This window comes from Lepisosteus platostomus, chromosome 2, assembly GCF_059453375.1.
Source record: "Lepisosteus platostomus isolate fLepPlt1 chromosome 2, fLepPlt1.hap1, whole genome shotgun sequence".
Classification (NCBI taxonomy): domain Eukaryota; kingdom Metazoa; phylum Chordata; class Actinopteri; order Semionotiformes; family Lepisosteidae; genus Lepisosteus; species Lepisosteus platostomus.
Genome location: NC_142612.1, coordinates 72,568,179 through 72,585,144, shown reverse-complemented (window position 1 = coordinate 72,585,144; position 16,966 = coordinate 72,568,179). Strand labels below are relative to the sequence as shown.

The 16,966-nt window shown below is 36.7% G+C and overlaps 1 protein-coding gene across 1 annotated transcript in view; it reads left to right on the top strand.

The window, feature by feature from the left end:
• LOC148677050 (uncharacterized) overlaps positions 1-16,966 on the top strand; it is an 88,488-nt gene that overhangs the window by 63,948 nt on the left and 7,574 nt on the right. The gene's annotated exons all lie outside the window — the stretch shown is intronic.

Below are 16,966 nucleotides of genomic sequence, written 5' to 3'. Positions count from 1 at the left end.
ACACGAGGAATTTAAAATTCACATCCAAATCTTAGTCCTTAGCTCACTCTTAAGAATATCAGTTTCTGAAAGTTAAATGTGAATTGTCACATTTTCGTTGAGAGAGATGCATAAGACAATGATTTGAGAAAGGCCATATTATTTTATATCGATCTTCATTTTTGTCATTTATCTTTCATTATATAAAATAAATTCATGTTGAATAATGCTTTCATTAAATATGCCAACTTTTGTGAAATCTGCCTTTTTCTAGAAAATGCCTTATGATTCATATTGGATTTTTTCCAACATAAAATGTTATCAGTTTATCTAGATATCTTGTGTAGTGTGAAAAACTTTTAAAATCCTCTCTTTTTAAATATGTCTTTCTTTCTCTCATTCAGTGCCTGGTTCCATCACCAATTTGACTGCAAGTAACATCACCACAAGTTCCCTGCTACTGAGCTGGACAGCTCCATCTGGAAATGTAGGGAGCTACAGAGTTGAAGTCAGTGGACCGACTGCTCAGTCTCTGACAGTGAGCACTTCATCAGTTCAGATCACTGGGCTGAGCCCTGGAAGCAATTACTCCCTGCAAGTTGTTGCCGTAGCTGCAGACAATGTTACTGTTGGGTCTCCAGTCTCCATCACAACATTTACAGGTGATTGCAGGAAGTTCAACACGAGGAATTTAAAATTCACATCCAAATCTTAGTCCTTAGCTCACTCTTAAGAATATCAGTTTCTGGAAGTTAAATGTGAATTGTCATATTTTCATTGATAGAGATGCATAAGACAATGATTTGCGAAAGGACGTATTATTTTAAATCGATCTTCACTCTTGTTATTTATCTTTCATCATATCAAATAAATTCATGTTGAATAATGCTTTCATTAAACATGCCAACTTTTGTGAAATCTACCATTTTCTAGTAAATGCCTTATGATTCATGTTGGATTTTTTCCAACATAAAATGTTATCAGTTTTTATCTAGATATCTTGTGTAGTGTGAAAAACTTGTCAAATCCTCTCTTTTTAAATATAAATTTCTTTCTCTCATTCAGTGCCTGGGTCCATCACCAATTTGACTGCAAGTAACATCACCACAAGTTCCCTGCTTCTGAGCTGGACAGCTCCATCTGGAAATGTAGGGAGCTACAGAGTTGAAGTCAGTGGACCGACTGCTCAGTCTCTGACAGTGAGCACTTCATCACTTCAGATCACTGGGCTGAGCCCTGGAAGCAATTACTCCCTGGAGGTTTTTGCTGTAGCTGCAGACAATGTTACTGTTGGGTCTCCAGTCTCCATCACAACATTTACAGGTGAGTGAAGGAAGTTCAACACGAGGAATTTAAAATTCACATCCAAATCTTAGTCCTTAGCTCACTCTTAAGAATATCAGTTTCTGGAAGTTAAATGTGAATTGTCATATTTTCATTGAGAGAGATGCATAAGACAATGATTTGAGAAAGGACGTATTATTTTAAAACGATCTTCATTTTTGTCATTTATGTTTCATTATATAAAATAAATTCATGTTGAATAATGCTTTCATTAAATCTGCCAACTTTTGTGAAATCTGCCTTTTTCTAGAAAATGCCTTATGATTCATATTGGATTTTTTCCAACATAAAATGTTATCAGTTTTTATCTAGATATCTTGTGTAGTGTGAAAAACTTGTCAAATCCTCTCTTTTTAAATATATATTTCTTTCTCTCATTCAGTACCTGGTTCCATCACCAATTTGACTACAAGTAACATCACCACAAGTTCCCTGCTTCTGAGCTGGACAGCTCCATCTGGAAATGTAGGGAGCTACAGAGTTGAAGTCAGTGGACCGACTGCTCAGTCTCTGACAGTGAGCACTTCATCAGTTCAGATCACTGGGCTGAGCCCTGGAAGCAATTACTTCCTGCAAGTTGTTGCCGTAGCTGCAGACAATGTTACTGTTGGGTCTCCAGTCTCCATCACAACATTTACAGGTGAGTGCAGGAAGTTCAACACGAGGAATTTAAAATTCACATCCAAATCTTAGTCCTTAGCTCACTCTTAAGAATATCAGTTTCTGAAAGTTAAATGTGAATTGTCACATTTTCGTTGAGAGAGATGCATAAGACAATGATTTGAGAAAGGGCATATTATTTTATATCGATCTTCATTTTTGTCATTTATCTTTCATTATATAAAATAAATTCATGTTGAATAATGCTTTCATTAAATATGCCAACTTTTGTGAAATCTGCCTTTTTCTAGAAAATGCCTTATGATTCATATTGGATTTTTTCCAACATAAAATGTTATCAGTTTATCTAGATATCTTGTGTAGTGTGAAAAACTTTTCAAATCCTCTCTTTTTAAATATATCTTTCTTTCTCTCATTCAGTGCCTGGTTCCATCACCAATTTGACTGCAAGTAACATCACCACAAGTTCCCTGCTTCTGAGCTGGACAGCTCCATCTGGAAATGTAGGGAGCTACAGAGTTGAAGTCAGTGGACCGACTGCTCAGTCTCTGACAGTGAGCACTTCATCAGTTCAGATCACTGGGCTGAGCCCTGGAAGCAATTACTCCCTGCAAGTTGTTGCCGTAGCTGCAGACAATGTTACTGTTGGGTCTCCAGTCTCCATCACAACATTTACAGGTGAGTGCAGGAAGTTCAACACGAGGAATTTAAAATTCACATCCAAATCTTAGTCCTTAGCTCACTCTTAAGAATATCAGTTTCTGGAAGTGTAAATGTGAATTGTCATATTTTCATTGATAGAGATGCATAAGACAATGATTTGAGAAAGGACGTATTATTTTAAATCGATCTTCACTCTTGTTATTTATCTTTCATCATATCAAATAAATTCATGTTGAATAATGCTTTCATTAAACATGCCAACTTTTGTGAAATCTACCATTTTCTAGTAAATGCCTTATGATTCATGTTGGATTTTTTCCAACATAAAATGTTATCAGTTTTATCTAGATATCTTGTGTAGTGTGAAAAACTTGTCAAATCCTCTCTTTTTAAATATAAATTTCTTTCTCTCATTCAGTGCCTGGGTCCATCACCAATTTGACTGCAAGTAACATCACCACAAGTTCCCTGCTTCTGAGCTGGACAGCTCCATCTGGAAATGTAGGGAGCTACAGAGTTGAAGTCAATGGACCGACTGCTCAGTCTCTGACAGTGAGCACTTCATCAGTTCAGATCACTGGGCTGAGCCCTGGAAGCAATTATTCCCTGCAGGTTGTTGCTGTAGCTGCAGACAATGTTACTGTTGGGTCTCCAGTCTCCATCACAACATTTACAGGTGAGTGCAGGATGTTCAACACGAGGAATTTAAAATTCACATCCAAATCTTAGTCCTTAGCTCACTCTTAAGAATATCAGTTTCTGGAAGTTAAATGTGAATTGTCATATTTTCATTGATAGAGATGCATAAGACAATGATTTGAGAAAGGGCATATTATTTTATATCGATCTTCATTTTTGTCATTTATCTTTCATTATATAAAATAAATTCATGTTGAATAATGCTTTCATTAAATATGCCAACTTTTGTGAAATCTGCCTTTTTCTAGAAAATGCCTTATGATTCATATTGGATTTTTTCCAACATAAAATGTTATCAGTTTTTATCTAGATATCTTGTGTAGTGTGAAAAACTTGTCATATCCTCTCTTTTTAAATATATATTTCTTTCTCTCATTCAGTACCTGGTTCCATCACCAATTTGACTACAAGTAACATCACCACAAGTTCCCTGCTTCTGAGCTGGACAGCTCCATCTGGAAATGTAGGGAGCTACAGAGTTGAAGTCAGTGGACCGACTGCTCAGTCTCTGACTGTGAACACATCATCAGTTGAGATCCATGGGCTGAGCCCTGGAAGCAATTACTCCCTGCAGGTTGTTGCCGTAGCTGCAGACAATGTTACTGTTGGGTCTCCAGTCTCCATCACAACATTTACAGGTGAGTGCAGGAAGTTCAACACGAGGAATTTAAAATTCACATCCAAATCTTAGTCCTTAGCTCACTCTTAAGAATATCAGTTTCTGGAAGTGTAAATGTGAATTGTCATATTTTCATTGATAGAGATGCATAAGACAATGATTTGAGAAAGGACGTATTATTTTAAATCGATCTTCACTCTTGTTATTTATCTTTCATCATATCAAATAAATTCATGTTGAATAATGCTTTCATTAAACATGCCAACTTTTGTGAAATCTACCATTTTGTAGTAAATGCCTTATGATTCATGTTGGATTTTTTCCAACATAAAATTTTATCAGTTTTTATCTAGATATCTTGTGTAGTGTGAAAAACTTGTCAAATCCTCTCTTTTTAAATATATATTTCTTTCTCTCATTCAGTACCTGGTTCCATCAGCAATGTGACTACAAGTAACATCACCACAAGTTCCCTGCTTCTGAGCTGGACAGTTCCATCTGGAAATGTAGGGAGCTACAGAGTTGAAGTCAGTGGACCGACTGCTCAGTCTCTGAGAGTGAGCACTTCATCAGTTCAGATCACTGGGCTGAGCCCTGGAAGCAATTACTCCCTGCAAGTTGTTGCCGTAGCTGCAGACAATGTTACTGTTGGGTCTCCAGTCTCCATCACAACATTTACAGGTGAGTGCAGGAAGTTCAACACGAGGAATTTAAAATTCACATCCAAATCTTAGTCCTTAGCTCACTCTTAAGAATATCAGTTTCTGAAAGTTAAATGTGAATTGTCACATTTTCGTTGAGAGAGATGCATAAGACAATGATTTGCGAAAGGACGTATTATTTTAAATCGATCTTCATTTTTGTCATTTATCTTTCATTATATAAAATAAATTCATGTTGAATAATGCTTTCATTAAATATGCCAACTTTAGTGAAATCTGCCTTTTTCTAGAAAATGCCTTCTGATTCATATTGGATTTTTTCCAACATAAAATGTTATCAGTTTATCTAGATATCTTGTGTAGTGTGAAAAACTTTTCAAATCCTCTCTTTTTAAATATATCTTTCTTTCTCTCATTCAGTGCCTGGTTCCATCACCAATTTGACTGCAAGTAACATCACCACAAGTTCCCTGCTTCTGAGCTGGACAGCTCCATCTGGAAATGTAGGGAGCTACAGAGTTGAAGTCAGAGGGCCGAATGCTCAGTCTCTGACAGTGAGCACTTCATCAGTTCAGATCACTGGGCTGAGCCCTGGAAGCAATTACTCCCTGGAGGTTGTTGCTGTAGCTGCAGACAATGTTACTGTTGGGTCTCCAGTCTCCATCACAACATTTACAGGTGAGTGCAGGAAGTTCAACACGAGGAATTTAAAATTCACATCCAGATCTTAGTCCTTAGCTCACTCTTAAGAATATCAGTTTCTGGAAGTTAAATGTGAATTGTCATATTTTCATTGATAGAGATGCATAAGACAATGATTTGCGAAAGGACGTATTATTTTAAATCGATCTTCACTCTTGTTATTTATCTTTCATCATATCAAATAAATTCATGTTGAATAATGCTTTCATTAAACATGCCAACTTTTGTGAAATCTACCATTTTCTAGTAAATGCCTTATGATTCATGTTGGATTTTTTCCAACATAAAATGTTATCAGTTTTTATCTAGATATCTTGTGTAGTGTGAAAAACTTGTCAAATCCTCTCTTTTTAAATATATATTTCTTTCTCTCATTCAGTACCTGGTTCCATCACCAATTTGACTACAAGTAACATCACCACAAGTTCCCTGCTTCTGAGCTGGACAGCTCCATCTGGAAATGTAGGGAGCTACAGAGTTGAAGTCAGTGGACCGACTGCTCAGTCTCTGACAGTGAGCACTTCATCAGTTCAGATCACTGGGCTGAGCCCTGGAAGCAATTACTTCCTGCAAGTTGTTGCCGTAGCTGCAGACAATGTTACTGTTGGGTCTCCAGTCTCCATCACAACATTTACAGGTGAGTGCAGGAAGTTCAACACGAGGAATTTAAAATTCACATCCAAATCTTAGTCCTTAGCTCACTCTTAAGAATATCAGTTTCTGAAAGTTAAATGTGAATTGTCACATTTTCGTTGAGAGAGATGCATAAGACAATGATTTGAGAAAGGCCATATTATTTTATATCGATCTTCATTTTTGTCATTTATCTTTCATTATATAAAATAAATTCATGTTGAATAATGCTTTCATTAAATATGCCAACTTTTGTGAAATCTGCCTTTTTCTAGAAAATGCCTTATGATTCATATTGGATTTTTTCCAACATAAAATGTTATCAGTTTATCTAGATATCTTGTGTAGTGTGAAAAACTTTTCAAATCCTCTCTTTTTAAATATATCTTTCTTTCTCTCATTCAGTGCCTGGTTCCATCACCAATTTGACTGCAAGTAACATCACCACAAGTTCCCTGCTTCTGAGCTGGACAGCTCCATCTGGAAATGTAGGGAGCTACAGAGTTGAAGTCAGTGGACCGACTGCTCAGTCTCTGACAGTGAGCACTTCATCAGTTCAGATCACTGGGCTGAGCCCTGGAAGCAATTACTCCCTGCAAGTTGTTGCCGTAGCTGCAGACAATGTTACTGTTGGGTCTCCAGTCTCCATCACAACATTTACAGGTGAGTGCAGGAAGTTCAACACGAGGAATTTAAAATTCACATCCAAATCTTAGTCCTTAGCTCACTCTTAAGAATATCAGTTTCTGGAAGTGTAAATGTGAATTGTCATATTTTCATTGATAGAGATGCATAAGACAATGATTTGAGAAAGGACGTATTATTTTAAATCGATCTTCACTCTTGTTATTTATCTTTCATCATATCAAATAAATTCATGTTGAATAATGCTTTCATTAAACATTCCAACTTTTGTGAAATCTACCATTTTCTAGTAAATGCCTTATGATTCATGTTGGATTTTTTCCAACATAAAATGTTATCAGTTTTATCTAGATATCTTGTGTAGTGTGAAAAACTTGTCAAATCCTCTCTTTTTAAATATAAATTTCTTTCTCTCATTCAGTGCCTGGGTTCATCACCAATTTGACTGCAAGTAACATCACCACAAGTTCCCTGCTTCTGAGCTGGACAGCTCCATCTGGAAATGTAGGGAGCTACAGAGTTGAAGTCAATGGACCGACTGCTCAGTCTCTGACAGTGAGCACTTCATCAGTTCAGATCACTGGGCTGAGCCCTGGAAGCAATTATTCCCTGCAGGTTGTTGCTGTAGCTGCAGACAATGTTACTGTTGGGTCTCCAGTCTCCATCACAACATTTACAGGTGAGTGCAGGATGTTCAACACGAGGAATTTAAAATTCACATCCAAATCTTAGTCCTTAGCTCACTCTTAAGAATATCAGTTTCTGGAAGTTAAATGTGAATTGTCATATTTTCATTGATAGAGATGCATAAGACAATGATTTGAGAAAGGGCATATTATTTTATATCGATCTTCATTTTTGTCATTTATTTTTCATGATATAAAATAAGTTCATGTTGAATAATGCTTTCATTAAACATGCCAACTTTTGTGAAATCTACCATTTTCTAGTAAATGCCTTATGATTCATGTTGGATTTTTTCCAACATAAAATGTTATCAGTTTTTATCTAGATATCTTGTGTAGTGTGAAAAACTTGTCAAATCCTCTCTTTTTAAATATAAATTTCTTTCTCTCATTCAGTGCCTGGGTCCATCACCAGTTTGACTACAAGTAACATCACCACAAGTTCCCTGCTTCTGAGCTGGACAGCTCCATCTGGAAATGTAGGGAGCTACAGAGTTGAAGTCAGTGGACCGACTGCTCAGTCTCTGACAGTGAGCACTTCATCAGTTCAGATCACTGGGCTGAGCCCTGGAAGCAATTACTCCCTGCAAGTTGTTGCCGTAGCTGCAGACAATGTTACTGTTGGGTCTCCAGTCTCCATCACAACATTTACAGGTGAGTGCAGGATGTTCAACACGAGGAATTTAAAATTCACATCCAAATCTTAGTCCTTAGCTCACTCTTAAGAATATCAGTTTCTGGAAGTTAAATGTGAATTGCCATATTTTCAATGATTGAGATGCATAAGACAATGATTTGCGAAAGAACGTATTATTTTAAATCGATCTTCACTCTTGTTATTTATCTTTCATCATATCAAATAAATTCATGTTGAATAATGCTTTCATTAAACATGCCAACTTTTGTGAAATCTACCATTTTCTAGTAAATGCCTTATGATTCATGTTGGATTTTTTCCAACATAAAATGTTATCAGTTTTTATCTAGATATCTTGTGTAGTGTGAAAAACTTGTCAAATCCTCTCTTTTTAAATATAAATTTCTTTCTCTCATTCAGTGCCTGGGTCCATCACCAGTTTGACTACAAGTAACATCACCACAAGTTCCCTGCTTCTGAGCTGGACAGCTCCATCTGGAAATGTAGGGAGCTACAGAGTTGAAGTCAGTGGACCGACTGCTCAGTCTCTGACAGTGAGCACTTCATCAGTTCAGATCACTGGGCTGAGCCCTGGAAGCAATTACTCCCTGCAAGTTGTTGCCGTAGCTGCAGACAATGTTACTGTTGGGTCTCCAGTCTCCATCACAACATTTACAGGTGAGTGCAGGAAGTTCAACACGAGGAATTTAAAATTCACATCCAAATCTTAGTCCTTAGCTCACTCTTAAGAATATCAGTTTCTGGAAGTGTAAATGTGAATTGTCATATTTTCATTGATAGAGATGCATAAGACAATGATTTGAGAAAGGATGTATTATTTTAAATCGATCTTCACTCTTGTTATTTATCTTTCATCATATCAAATAAATTCCTGTTGAATAATGCTTTCATTAAACATGCCAACTTTTGTGAAATCTACCATTTTCTAGTAAATGCCTTATGATTCATGTTGGATTTTTTCCAACATAAAATGTTATCAGTTTTTATCTAGATATCTTGTGTAGTGTGAAAAACTTGTCAAATCCTCTCTTTTTAAATATATATTTCTTTCTCTCATTCAGTTCCTTGTTCCATCACCAATGTGACTACAAGTAACATCACCACAAGTTCCCTGCTTCTGAGCTGGACAGCTCCATCTGGAAATGTAGGGAGCTACAGAGTTGAAGTCAGTGGACCGAATGCTCAGTCTCTGACAGTGAGCACTTCATCAGTTCAGATCACTGGGCTGAGCCCTGGAAGCAATTACTCCCTGCAAGTGTTTGCCGTAGCTGCAGACAATGTTACTGTTGGGTCTCCAGTCTCCATCACAACATTTACAGGTGAGTGCAGGAAGTTCAACACGAGGAATTTAAAATTCACATCCAAATCTTAGTCCTTAGCTCACTCTTAAGAATATCAGTTTCTGAAAGTTAAATGTGAATTGTCACATTTTCGTTGAGAGAGATGCATAAGAATATGATTTGAGAAAGGGCATATTATTTTATATCGATCTTCATTTTTGTCATTTATCTTTCATTATATAAAATAAATTCATGTTGAATAATGCTTTCATTAAATATGACAACTTTTGTGAAATCTGCCTTTTTCTAGAAAATGCCTTATGATTCATATTGGATTTTTTCCAACATAAAATGTTATCAGTTTATCTAGATATCTTGTGTAGTGTGAAAAACTTTTCAAATCCTCTCTTTTTAAATATATCTTTCTTTCTCTCATTCAGTGCCTGGTTCCATCACCAATTTGACTGCAAGTAACATCACCACAAGTTCCCTGCTTCTGAGCTGGACAGCTCCATCTGGAAATGTAGGGAGCTACAGAGTTGAAGTCAGTGGACCGACTGCTCAGTCTCTGACAGTGAGCACTTCATCAGTTCAGATCACTGGGCTGAGCCCTGGAAGCAATTACTCCCTGCAAGTTGTTGCCGTAGCTGCAGACAATGTTACTGTTGGGTCTCCAGTCTCCATCACAACATTTACAGGTGATTGCAGGAAGTTCAACACGAGGAATTTAAAATTCACATCCAAATCTTAGTCCTTAGCTCACTCTTAAGAATATCAGTTTCTGGAAGTTAAATGTGAATTGCCATATTTTCATTGATTGAGATGCATAAGACAATGATTTGCGAAAGGACGTATAATTTTAAATCGATCTTCACTCTTGTTATTTATCTTTCATCATATCAAATAAATTCATGTTGAATAATGCTTTCATTAAACATGCCAACTTTTGTGAAATCTACCATTTTCTAGTAAATGCCTTATGATTCATGTTGGATTTTTTCCAACATAAAATGTTATCAGTTTTTATCTAGATATCTTGTGTAGTGTGAAAAACTTTTCAAATCCTCTCTTTTTAAATATATCTTTCTTTCTCTCATTCAGTGCCTGGTTCCATCACCAATTTGACTGCAAGTAACATCACCACAAGTTCCCTGCTTCTGAGCTGGACAGCTCCATCTGGAAATGTAGGGAGCTACAGAGTTGAAGTCAGTGGACCGACTGCTCAGTCTCTGACTGTGAACACATCATCAGTTGAGATCCATGGGCTGAGCCCTGGAAGCAATTACTCCCTGGAGGTTGTTGCCGTAGCTGCAGACAATGTTACTGTTGGGTCTCCAGTCTCCATCACAACATTTACAGGTGAGTGCAGGAAGTTCAACACGAGGAATTTAAAATTCACATCCAAATCTTAGTCCTTGGCTCACTCTTAAGAATATCAGTTTCTGGAAGTGTAAATGTGAATTGTCATATTTTCATTGATAGAGATGCATAAGACAATGATTTGAGAAAGGACGTATTATTTTAAATCGATCTTCACTCTTGTTATTTATCTTTCATCATATCAAATAAATTCATGTTGAATAATGCTTTCATTAAACATGCCAACTTTTGTGAAATCTACCATTTTCTAGTAAATGCCTTATGATTCATGTTGGAGTTTTTCCAACATAAAATGTTATCAGTTTTTATCTAGATATCTTGTGTAGTGTGAAAAACTTGTCAAATCCTCTCTTTTTAAATATAAATTTCTTTCTCTCATTCAGTGCCTGGGTCCATCACCAGTTTGACTACAAGTAACATCACCACAAGTTCCCTGCTTCTGAGCTGGACAGCTCCATCTGGAAATGTAGGGAGCTACAGAGTTGAAGTCAGTGGACCGACTGCTCAGTCTCTGACAGTGAGCACTTCATCAGTTCAGATCACTGGGCTGAGCCCTGGAAGCAATTACTCCCTGCAAGTTGTTGCCGTAGCTGCAGACAATGTTACTGTTGGGTCTCCAGTCTCCATCACAACATTTACAGGTGAGTGCAGGAAGTTCAACACGAGGAATTTAAAATTCACATCCAAATCTTAGTCCTTAGCTCACTCTTAAGAATATCAGTTTCTGAAAGTTAAATGTGAATTGTCACATTTTCGTTGAGAGAGATGCATAAGACAATGATTTGAGAAAGGCCATATTATTTTATATCGATCTTCATTTTTGTCATTTATCTTTCATTATATAAAATAAATTCATGTTGAATAATGCTTTCATTAAATATGCCAACTTTTGTGAAATCTGCCTTTTTCTAGAAAATGCCTTATGATTCATATTGGATTTTTTCCAACATAAAATGTTATCAGTTTATCTAGATATCTTGTGTAGTGTGAAAAACTTTTAAAATCCTCTCTTTTTAAATATGTCTTTCTTTCTCTCATTCAGTGCCTGGTTCCATCACCAATTTGACTGCAAGTAACATCACCACAAGTTCCCTGCTACTGAGCTGGACAGCTCCATCTGGAAATGTAGGGAGCTACAGAGTTGAAGTCAGTGGACCGACTGCTCAGTCTCTGACAGTGAGCACTTCATCAGTTCAGATCACTGGGCTGAGCCCTGGAAGCAATTACTCCCTGCAAGTTGTTGCCGTAGCTGCAGACAATGTTACTGTTGGGTCTCCAGTCTCCATCACAACATTTACAGGTGATTGCAGGAAGTTCAACACGAGGAATTTAAAATTCACATCCAAATCTTAGTCCTTAGCTCACTCTTAAGAATATCAGTTTCTGGAAGTTAAATGTGAATTGTCATATTTTCATTGATAGAGATGCATAAGACAATGATTTGCGAAAGGACGTATTATTTTAAATCGATCTTCACTCTTGTTATTTATCTTTCATCATATCAAATAAATTCATGTTGAATAATGCTTTCATTAAACATGCCAACTTTTGTGAAATCTACCATTTTCTAGTAAATGCCTTATGATTCATGTTGGATTTTTTCCAACATAAAATGTTATCAGTTTTTATCTAGATATCTTGTGTAGTGTGAAAAACTTGTCAAATCCTCTCTTTTTAAATATAAATTTCTTTCTCTCATTCAGTGCCTGGGTCCATCACCAATTTGACTGCAAGTAACATCACCACAAGTTCCCTGCTTCTGAGCTGGACAGCTCCATCTGGAAATGTAGGGAGCTACAGAGTTGAAGTCAGTGGACCGACTGCTCAGTCTCTGACAGTGAGCACTTCATCACTTCAGATCACTGGGCTGAGCCCTGGAAGCAATTACTCCCTGGAGGTTTTTGCTGTAGCTGCAGACAATGTTACTGTTGGGTCTCCAGTCTCCATCACAACATTTACAGGTGAGTGAAGGAAGTTCAACACGAGGAATTTAAAATTCACATCCAAATCTTAGTCCTTAGCTCACTCTTAAGAATATCAGTTTCTGGAAGTTAAATGTGAATTGTCATATTTTCATTGAGAGAGATGCATAAGACAATGATTTGAGAAAGGACGTATTATTTTAAAACGATCTTCATTTTTGTCATTTATGTTTCATTATATAAAATAAATTCATGTTGAATAATGCTTTCATTAAATCTGCCAACTTTTGTGAAATCTGCCTTTTTCTAGAAAATGCCTTATGATTCATATTGGATTTTTTCCAACATAAAATGTTATCAGTTTTTATCTAGATATCTTGTGTAGTGTGAAAAACTTGTCAAATCCTCTCTTTTTAAATATATATTTCTTTCTCTCATTCAGTACCTGGTTCCATCACCAATTTGACTACAAGTAACATCACCACAAGTTCCCTGCTTCTGAGCTGGACAGCTCCATCTGGAAATGTAGGGAGCTACAGAGTTGAAGTCAGTGGACCGACTGCTCAGTCTCTGACAGTGAGCACTTCATCAGTTCAGATCACTGGGCTGAGCCCTGGAAGCAATTACTTCCTGCAAGTTGTTGCCGTAGCTGCAGACAATGTTACTGTTGGGTCTCCAGTCTCCATCACAACATTTACAGGTGAGTGCAGGAAGTTCAACACGAGGAATTTAAAATTCACATCCAAATCTTAGTCCTTAGCTCACTCTTAAGAATATCAGTTTCTGAAAGTTAAATGTGAATTGTCACATTTTCGTTGAGAGAGATGCATAAGACAATGATTTGAGAAAGGGCATATTATTTTATATCGATCTTCATTTTTGTCATTTATCTTTCATTATATAAAATAAATTCATGTTGAATAATGCTTTCATTAAATATGCCAACTTTTGTGAAATCTGCCTTTTTCTAGAAAATGCCTTATGATTCATATTGGATTTTTTCCAACATAAAATGTTATCAGTTTATCTAGATATCTTGTGTAGTGTGAAAAACTTTTCAAATCCTCTCTTTTTAAATATATCTTTCTTTCTCTCATTCAGTGCCTGGTTCCATCACCAATTTGACTGCAAGTAACATCACCACAAGTTCCCTGCTTCTGAGCTGGACAGCTCCATCTGGAAATGTAGGGAGCTACAGAGTTGAAGTCAGTGGACCGACTGCTCAGTCTCTGACAGTGAGCACTTCATCAGTTCAGATCACTGGGCTGAGCCCTGGAAGCAATTACTCCCTGCAAGTTGTTGCCGTAGCTGCAGACAATGTTACTGTTGGGTCTCCAGTCTCCATCACAACATTTACAGGTGAGTGCAGGAAGTTCAACACGAGGAATTTAAAATTCACATCCAAATCTTAGTCCTTAGCTCACTCTTAAGAATATCAGTTTCTGGAAGTGTAAATGTGAATTGTCATATTTTCATTGATAGAGATGCATAAGACAATGATTTGAGAAAGGACGTATTATTTTAAATCGATCTTCACTCTTGTTATTTATCTTTCATCATATCAAATAAATTCATGTTGAATAATGCTTTCATTAAACATGCCAACTTTTGTGAAATCTACCATTTTCTAGTAAATGCCTTATGATTCATGTTGGATTTTTTCCAACATAAAATGTTATCAGTTTTATCTAGATATCTTGTGTAGTGTGAAAAACTTGTCAAATCCTCTCTTTTTAAATATAAATTTCTTTCTCTCATTCAGTGCCTGGGTCCATCACCAATTTGACTGCAAGTAACATCACCACAAGTTCCCTGCTTCTGAGCTGGACAGCTCCATCTGGAAATGTAGGGAGCTACAGAGTTGAAGTCAATGGACCGACTGCTCAGTCTCTGACAGTGAGCACTTCATCAGTTCAGATCACTGGGCTGAGCCCTGGAAGCAATTATTCCCTGCAGGTTGTTGCTGTAGCTGCAGACAATGTTACTGTTGGGTCTCCAGTCTCCATCACAACATTTACAGGTGAGTGCAGGATGTTCAACACGAGGAATTTAAAATTCACATCCAAATCTTAGTCCTTAGCTCACTCTTAAGAATATCAGTTTCTGGAAGTTAAATGTGAATTGTCATATTTTCATTGATAGAGATGCATAAGACAATGATTTGAGAAAGGGCATATTATTTTATATCGATCTTCATTTTTGTCATTTATTTTTCATGATATAAAATAAGTTCATGTTGAATAATGCTTTCATTAAACATGCCAACTTTTGTGAAATCTACCATTTTCTAGTAAATGCCTTATGATTCATGTTGGATTTTTTCCAACATAAAATGTTATCAGTTTTTATCTAGATATCTTGTGTAGTGTGAAAAACTTGTCAAATCCTCTCTTTTTAAATATAAATTTCTTTCTCTCATTCAGTGCCTGGGTCCATCACCAGTTTGACTACAAGTAACATCACCACAAGTTCCCTGCTTCTGAGCTGGACAACTCCATCTGGAAATGTAGGGAGCTACAGAGTTGAAGTCAGTGGACCGACTGCTCAGTCTCTGACAGTGAGCACTTCATCAGTTCAGATCACTGGGCTGAGCCCTGGAAGCAATTACTCCCTGCAAGTTGTTGCCGTAGCTGCAGACAATGTTACTGTTGGGTCTCCAGTCTCCATCACAACATTTACAGGTGAGTGCAGGATGTTCAACACGAGGAATTTAAAATTCACATCCAAATCTTAGTCCTTAGCTCACTCTTAAGAATATCAGTTTCTGGAAGTTAAATGTGAATTGCCATATTTTCATTGATTGAGATGCATAAGACAATGATTTGCGAAAGAACGTATTATTTTAAATCGATCTTCACTCTTGTTATTTATCTTTCATCATATCAAATAAATTCATGTTGAATAATGCTTTCATTAAACATGCCAACTTTTGTGAAATCTACCATTTTCTAGTAAATGCCTTATGATTCATGTTGGAATTTAAAATTCACATCCAAATCTTAGTCCTTAGCTCACTCTTAAGAATATCAGTTTCTGAAAGTTAAATGTGAATTGTCACATTTTCGTTGAGAGAGATGCATAAGACAATGATTTCAGAAAGGGCATATTATTTTATATCGATCTTCATTTTTGTCATTTATCTTTCATTATATAAAATAAATTCATGTTGAATAATGCTTTCATTAAATATGCCAACTTTTGTGAAATCTGCCTTTTTCTAGAAAATGCCTTATGATTCATATTGGATGTTTTCCAACATAAAATGTTATCAGTTTATCTAGATATCTTGTGTAGTGTGAAAAACTTTTCAAATCCTCTCTTTTTAAATATATCTTTCTTTCTCTCATTCAGTGCCTGGGTCCATCACCAATTTGACTGCAAGTAACATCACCACAAGTTCCCTGCTTCTGAGCTGGACAGCTCCATCTGGAAATGTAGGGAGCTACAGAGTTGAAGTCAGTGGACCGAATGCTCAGTCTCTGACAGTGAGCACTTCATCAGTTCAGATCACTGAGCTGAGCCCTGGAAGCAATTACTCCCTGGAGGTTGTTGCTGTAGCTGCAGACAATGTTACTGTTGGGTCTCCAGTCTCCATCACAACATTTACAGGTGAGTGCAGGAAGTTTAACACGAGGAATTTAAAATTCACATCCAGATCTTAGTCCTTAGCTCACTCTTAAGAATATCAGTTTCTGGAATTCTGAAATTGAATTGTCATATTTTCATGTTAGAGATGTATAAGACAATGATTTGAGGAAAGGACATATTATTGTATATCGATCTTCACTCTTGTTATTTAGCTTTTATCATATCAAATAAATTCACGTTGAATAATGCTTTCATTAAACATGCCAACTTTTGTGAGATCTGCCTTTTTCTAGAAAATGCCATATGATTTATATTGGATTTTTTCCAACATAAAATGTTATCAGTTTTTACCTAAATATCTTGTGTACTGTGAAAAACTTTTCAAATCCTCACTTTTTCAATATATCTTTTTTTTTCTCATTCAGTGTCTGGTTCCATCACCAATTTGACTGCAAGTAACATCACCACAAGTTCCCTGCTTCTGAGCTGGACAGCTCCATCTGGAAATGTAGGGAGCTACAGAGTTGAAGTCAGTGGACCGACTGCTCAGTCTCTGACAGTGAGCACTTCATCAGTTCAGATCACTGGGCTGAGCCCTGGAAGCAATTACTCCCTGGAGGTTGTTGCTGTAGCTGCAGACAATGTTACTGTTGGGTCTCCAGTCTCCATCACAACATTTACAGGTGAGTGCAGGAAGTTCAACACGAGGAATTTAAAATTCACATCCAAATCTTAGTCCTCAGCTCACTCTTAAGAATATCAGTTTCTGGACATTAAATGTGAATTGTCATATTTTCATTGAGAGAGATGCATAAGACAATGATTTGAGAAAGGGCATATTATTTTATATCGATCTTCATTTTTGTCATTTATCTTCCATAATAT